Raw genomic sequence first — 7,166 nt, forward strand, 5'->3', positions numbered from 1 at the left:
TTGCTAAGTTTCAGTTAGAAACAACTGTTATCCTTCTATCACAAAATGTTTGAAAAATAAACACAATGGAAAAGACACTCTAAGATGCTTGCATAATTACTACACATCTAAGATGTAAACATTTTTTAGTTTCATCAGAAAAGTTACGTTTATTGCAGTTTAAAATTCAGTGACACCTTATCCTTATTTTAGTGTCATACATAGTTAATTATGACATAAATATAGTTATAATAAATTTTCTTTGTTGAAGGTCTATGTAAGAAGCATCATGTTAATTATATTTTCTTTTTGAGAAGAGTAATTATATATAGTATTTTTATTTTCATGATCAGCATGATACATTCTATAAGAATTTAGTGAAAGAATGTTGACTTTACTTTTATTTAATTTTATTTGATAGGACAGAGAGAAATTGAGACAGAAGAGGAATATAGGAGAGACAGAGAGATACCTGCAGCACTACTTCACTGCTTGTGAAGCTTTCCTTCTGTAGGTGAGGGCGAGGACTTGAACCAGGTCCCTACACATGGTAACATGTGCACTTAACCAGGTTGTGCCACTGCCTAACCCCAAGAGCATTAACTTTCACAATCATCTAATTAACAGAATAAATCTTCTAATGGACTGACTCTTCCAAAAGACAATATTCTTCCTTTTCCCTAACATTTAGGAAGCAGTGAAAGCAAAGCCTTTCTACCTGCTTTAACCATGAGGAGAAACTATGTGACTGAGGAACCCTAGATCAATCCCAGCTGATATATATATATATATATATATATATATATTTAATTCCAGTCCCCAAATTTGTTAGTCAAACATGTCAGTGTTTTTCCTATAAGTCTATTCTTAAAACATGGTTTCTCTGACAGTGACTGGAGACACTTAGATTTATCCCCAGAAATCTCCACTATGGTTCAATATACCACATTAAGCAAATCTACTAAAAGGCATTATGTAACCAAAGCTCAATGCTTCCTAGTTTTCCATCACAGATGATGTTGTCACATAGTAAAATATAATTAATTCAAGTATTTTGAAATAAGTGGCATCAAAATATTCCAACAAAGTTCCCAAATGAATAAAAATCCACAAAACAAAAAGCAACACAAGTACCCTAAGTAGAAGCTTCCTTTATTGTCATAATTCCATGAAGCTTGAATTATATAAAATCATCCTTGAAAGAAGTTCCTAGATATTATGGCATACTTTATTTAACTTTTATAAACCGTGCACACTAAAATTCAGAAAATTAAAGTGTAAATTTGAGAAGCAGGTGATCTAGAGTTTCCTTTAGGTAGCAAACTAGTTTACAGCTTCAGCAGCTTAGTATTGTATGTGAAACTTCACCTCAATTATTTGATAAGAAGTAGAAAATATTTTTTATCTTTCTTAAGTGGTCTACAGACTTGTGCTTTTTAATTAAATTAGTAGTTTTGAATGAAGTCTGCATACTTCTATATCTTGAATATTTGAACTTCTCCATATGTCACACCTCAAACATTTATATCAAAATATTGGAGAACATGTATTCTTCTTCTTTTTAATCTCTTCCTCACTCCCAGATCTGTGTCTCAGCTGTGCCTGCTTACGGAAGGTTCTAAGATATTTACAAGCACAAACTAGAGAACTTTTTCAGCTTGATTTTATTTGCTAAACTGCTATTAAAATAGTCACAGAAGCATCTGTGTTAAAAAAAAGGTTAGAGCTCAACCCCACTAGGGAAAAGGTAGAATTAGGCTGGGGGTATTCATTGACCTACCAATATCCATGTCTAGTGGAGAAGCAATTACGGAAGCCAGACATTCCACCTTCTGCATCCCATAAAGAATTTTGGATCATACTCTCAGAAGGATAAAGATTAGAAAAGTTTCCAATGGAGGGGAAGGGGCACAGAATTCTGGTGGTGGGAACTATATGGAATTATACCCCCCTTATCTTTAAAAAAGGGGGGGGGGTTTGGAGGGTAGATAGCATAATGGTTATGCAAGGAGACTCTCATGCCTGAGGCTCCAAAGTCCCAGGTTCAATGTCTTGCACAACTGTAAATTAGAGTTGAGCAGTGCTGGGGGGGGTATTTTATAAATAAATTTAAAATAATAAGTTATTGAATTAAAAAAAAAACACCAGGAATTGGGGAGATGGCAAATTGATGTCAGGTTTTTATACCAATTAGAGTTAGGGTGAAACAATATTCTCTGCATAGTTTTTTTTTTTTTTAAAGAAATCGCACATATTTATGAAGAAGAGGGACAGGCATTCTCAGTAGAGAAACATACAATGACCATACAGTTTTTTAAAAAATCTGGATATGAAATGGCTTTACAAAATGTCACCAGGAATGTCTCTTGTATCCTATTGGAGGGTCTCACTGCCTTGTCTTGATTTAGTAAAGTAAAATTGCAAAAAGTTCTGACAATCCAAATGCAACTAGTGCTGCATGCTGTATATAGAGACCTGTTACAGTCACCATAAAGTTCAGTCATCCATGGAATAAACTTGCCATAACATTTATGAAAGTCTTCCTCAGAGAATTTATTTCCCACTGTTGCTGTAATAAATTTCCAAAAATTTAGCAGCTTATGACAAATAAAAATATGTTTTCTTAATCTTCAGGAAGTCTGAAGTTGAAAGTAGGTCTGACTGGGCTGAGATGTAAGAGTTTCTAGGACTGCAATTCCTGCTGGAAACTACAGAAAAGACTCCCTCTTATGTCTTTTTCAGCTTCCATGGTCCACTGGCATCCCTTGGTTTGTGGTTCCTTACCATCTCTGAAACTAGTAACTCATCTTTCTGATTTTTGCTTCCATTTTTGTCTGCTCTGACTATATGCTTCCCTCTTCAATTTATATGAACTGACTGCTACTTTAATTTTCTGTGTCTCTTTCTCTAGCTAACTGCTTCCTTCTTCAGTTCATAATTGCTGATAGACTGGTTTCTTAAAATACTACCTGATTATGGCAAAAATAGTAAAACCTTCTTCTCAGAATCAAAAGGATACTCTTTTAAGATTTTTTTCTTTTAATATTTTTTTTTTTAATTTTTTATTTAAGAAAGGATTAGTGAACAAAAGCATAAGGTAGGAGGGGTACAACTCCACACAATTCCCAACACCCAATCCCCATAACCCACCCCCTCCCCTGATAGCTTTCCCATTCTCTATCCCTCTGGGAGCATGGACCCAGGGTCGTTGAGGGATGCAGAAGGTAGAAGGTCTGGCTTCTGTAATTGCTTCCCCGCTGAACATGGGCGTTGACTGGTCGGTCCATACCCCCAGTCTGCCTCTCTCTTTCCCTAGTAGGGTGTGACTCTGGGGAAGCTGAGCTCCAGGACACATTGGTGGGGTCTTCAATCCAGGGAAGCCTAGCCAGCATCCTGGTGGCATCTGGAACCGTTGCCGACGATGCGGTCAGAGCGCTCGCTGTCAGCAACTTCTCAGGCCGCCATCTTCCTCTCCCTCCTCTTTTAATATTTTTTAAGAGACTCAATACTAACTACTCTGATTGACATCTGTTACAAATCTTCTTATAATACATCCTTATAATAAATTCAGAGAAATACATTTTTTACCATATTAGGTGTGCACATGTCTCTGGGAGGAGGAAATGGTGCTTTCCATACTCACTCTTGAACCCTGGTTTATGGAGACTGCATATATATATATATATATATATATATATATATATATATATATATATATATGTGATTACTGTCGGAGAAAAGATAAAGAATACCTCCTAATTGATTTGTATCTGAAGTGACAGAATTGCTTTTGACCACATCAAGTTGGTTAGATTTTCAGACATAGTCCCAGTACACCTTCAGAAAAGTTCACATTAAATTTGGCTAACTTACTGTCATCACATATAGCAATTGTAAAACCTAAATTTTATTTTTTTATCCTATGTGATTATGATTTGCTCACTGGCACTGCACATGGCCAGAGCTGTGTTCTACTCTTTCTCTCTCTGTTGATAAAATGAACCAGTAAAGTATATTTTACAAAAAGGTTATACTAATAAGCAACAAAATTAATCTAAATTTTTGAGATTTTTATAGAATGTTGAAACCTTTTTCCCTCAATAAATTTATTCTCTCAAATCCTTGAAATATATGTTTCAAATAACATGTAATATATTAAAGTGATAAAATTATATATTTATATAAAGTGTGATAAAATTTGAATGGATATAATACAACAGTGTTATTTTTAATTTAATACATATTAATTTAGATTTTATATAACTACTACTGTTTACTACATATACATATATAAAATAAAATACACTGCCAGCTCTTGACTCTAACCAGCATATTTCTTGTTTTCTTACTTGGAATATGTGTGTGTGTGTGTGTGTATGTGTGTGTGAATGTATATGCATTATGTATATAAATTTTTATAAATTAGAATACTTTATTACTATGCATGCCAATAGTGGTATGAAATGAAATTTGCCAGGAAATTTCTATACATCCAGATAAATTGTCACTGAGGTAGTCTTTAAATAATAAACAAAAAGATGGAAAATAGACAAAATGTTCAATAAAGCAAAAAGGTATACACTGAGTTCAATTAAGAATGTAGTCAAGTAGTCTGGGAGGTGGCGCACTGGATAAAGCAGTGGACTTTCAAGCATGAGTTTAACCCCTGGCAGCACATGTCCCACAGTGATGTCTGGTTCTTTCTCTCTCTCTTCTTCTATCTTCTTAATAAATAAATAAATAAAATCTTTAAAAAAGAATATAGTCAAATAACAACACTTCTTATATCATTAGAACAACTTTGGCCTAATCAAGGATTGAAAGCATATCTTAGATATATTATCAGCTATAATTTATCTCTTTGAACACATTATTTAATTCAATAAAATGAATGACTATGAATTGATTTGTTATGAAGAATTTTCTTTCACAGGTTTATGTGTCACACTTGAAAATTCAATTGTAAGGATGCTTTTATAGCATTGATCAATCAAAGGTCATTTCTCAATTGGCTTTGGCACTTTCAACCATAAATTTACAAGTTCGATTTGTTTTGAATTACAGAAAAGTTTAATGGGGTGTGTGTGTGTGTGTGTGTGTGTGTGTGTGTGTGTGTAGAGCAGATACTGCCTAAATCAGAGGCTTGTTTAAATCTGATAAATCACTTAAAGTACCTTGTCAGGTTCATTTCTTGGTTATGCACTTTTATGTTAATTTTACAGCATTTGGGGCAGCTTGTTTGCAATTGCTCTCTATGGTAATACTAAATGCATCTGCCACTTAGTGCATGTTCTTCTACTTTAATGTCTTTCCTCCAAAATTTCCTCAGGAAAGAAGTAGAATTGAGTCAAAGTGTGTGAATATTTTAATATCCATGGTACACAGTGCCAAATTGCTTTCCAAAAAAGCTGTTCTAATTTCCATTCCCAGTACAGTGGTAATTATATCTTTCTCTGTCTCCTTTCTTCGATCAGAAGTGCTCTTTACATGATCAAATAACCCCTCTATGATTTCTGAGACTCAGGCTAATGTGTCAGAAAGCTTTTCCACAAAGGGAATACTTTTAATCCTAATTTACAGATGATTTAAACTATGTAGGTCAAAGATAACTGTAATGTCCAGAGCAACTATGAATAAAAAACTAGATATAAAAACAATTTTATGCTGTTTAAAAGTCACAGAAATAAGGATTAATAAGAACCATCTTGCCTATTCCACTTAACTAGTATTGCTAGAAAAAAAAAACTAACAACAACAAAAAATTAAATTCTTGCCCATAGATAACATATTAGGATATTACCAAGGATCTGCTCCTTTGGTAAGGGTTTATACTTTCTTAGTCTCATGTCATCGGGGCTTTGACTATGACAATTTTTTAAAATGTGTTTTACATTTATGACATTGCTAAATGTTTTCCCCTTCTAATATGAAGTTGATATTTTGAGGTACACTATTTTTTCCATTGTCATTTCAACAAATCATAACAGAATCTTATTTACTTTAGATATCATTGAGTGACCTCCCTAGCAAAAAAAAATTGCCCATATTTTATAGCGAGAGTAAGAGAGAGAGAGAAAAACACCACTCCACCATACATAGTTTCCTTGGGGTTGTCCTTGATACTCCCATGTAGTGCCAGGGATTACTTCCTGCACTTCACACGGGGTAATGAAGCACTCTACTCAATAACCTTCCATCTGGATCCTCCTATTTTGATAACCTTCAAACAATATGCCAGGATTTTATTTATTTATTTATTTATTTATTTATTTATTTATTTTACCTCCAGGAGTTATAGCTGGGGTTCAGTGCCTGCACTATGAATCCACAACTCATGGAGGCTATTTTTTCCCTTTTGTTTACAGGTGTTATTACTATTGTTGTTGCTGCTGCCATTGTTGTTGGATAGGACAGAGAGAAATTGAGAGAGGAGGGGAAGACAGAGAGGGGCAGAGAAAGACAGACACCTGCAGACCAGCTTCACTGCTTGTGAAGCAACTCCCCTGTATGTGGGGAGCTGGGTGTCGAACCGGGTTCCTTACTCAGGGTTCCTTGCACTTTGCACCACCTGCACTTAAAATGCTGCGCTACCACCCAACTTCCATGGTTTGTATTTTTCAGATTTTTTTTTACAGCTTGTCTAAATTGTCAAATTTATAGATATGAAACAAATTCTTTAGAACTCTAGACATGAATCCATGCAATCACCCAACAATTCCTCTTCTAAGGATTTCCCTAGGGAAACAAAAAACACTTGTCTATGTACACTATTGTTTATAGCAACACCCTGTGTAATAGCTCAAACTTGGAAGCAACACATATGTCCAAAGGCAAGACAGATGAATGACTAAGAAAGTTAAGGTACATATACACATGGAGTACTATGCTATCTTCGGCAGTACATATACTATGATATAGAGAATCATGGCCCCTCCTCAAGGATGACACACAAATTCGTGAAGCGTTCCATATTTTTCAGAGAATAAAAAATGTTGAGGTTATCTCCTTTGTAATATTGTGGTCAGAACTTGAAGGTATCATTATGAGTGAGACAAACCAGAGAGGAAAAAAAGTAATACCAAATGATCTCACTTATCAGTGGAACTTAAGAACAAAGAATAGTAAAGGAAAACATAGGTGAAACTTGGACTAGGTGGGGCATGTTGCACCATAGCAAAGGATTCTGG

The 7,166-nt window shown here is 34.7% G+C and overlaps 1 pseudogene; it reads left to right on the forward strand.

Annotated features, from left to right (window-relative positions):
* Window positions 1-6,857: 6,857 nt before the first annotated feature.
* LOC132538832 (U6 spliceosomal RNA) lies at window positions 6,858-6,955 on the forward strand (annotated as a pseudogene).
* Window positions 6,956-7,166: the final 211 nt, after the last annotated feature.

The sequence above is a fragment of the Erinaceus europaeus genome, chromosome 5, assembly GCF_950295315.1.
Source record: "Erinaceus europaeus chromosome 5, mEriEur2.1, whole genome shotgun sequence".
Lineage (NCBI taxonomy): Eukaryota > Metazoa > Chordata > Mammalia > Eulipotyphla > Erinaceidae > Erinaceus > Erinaceus europaeus.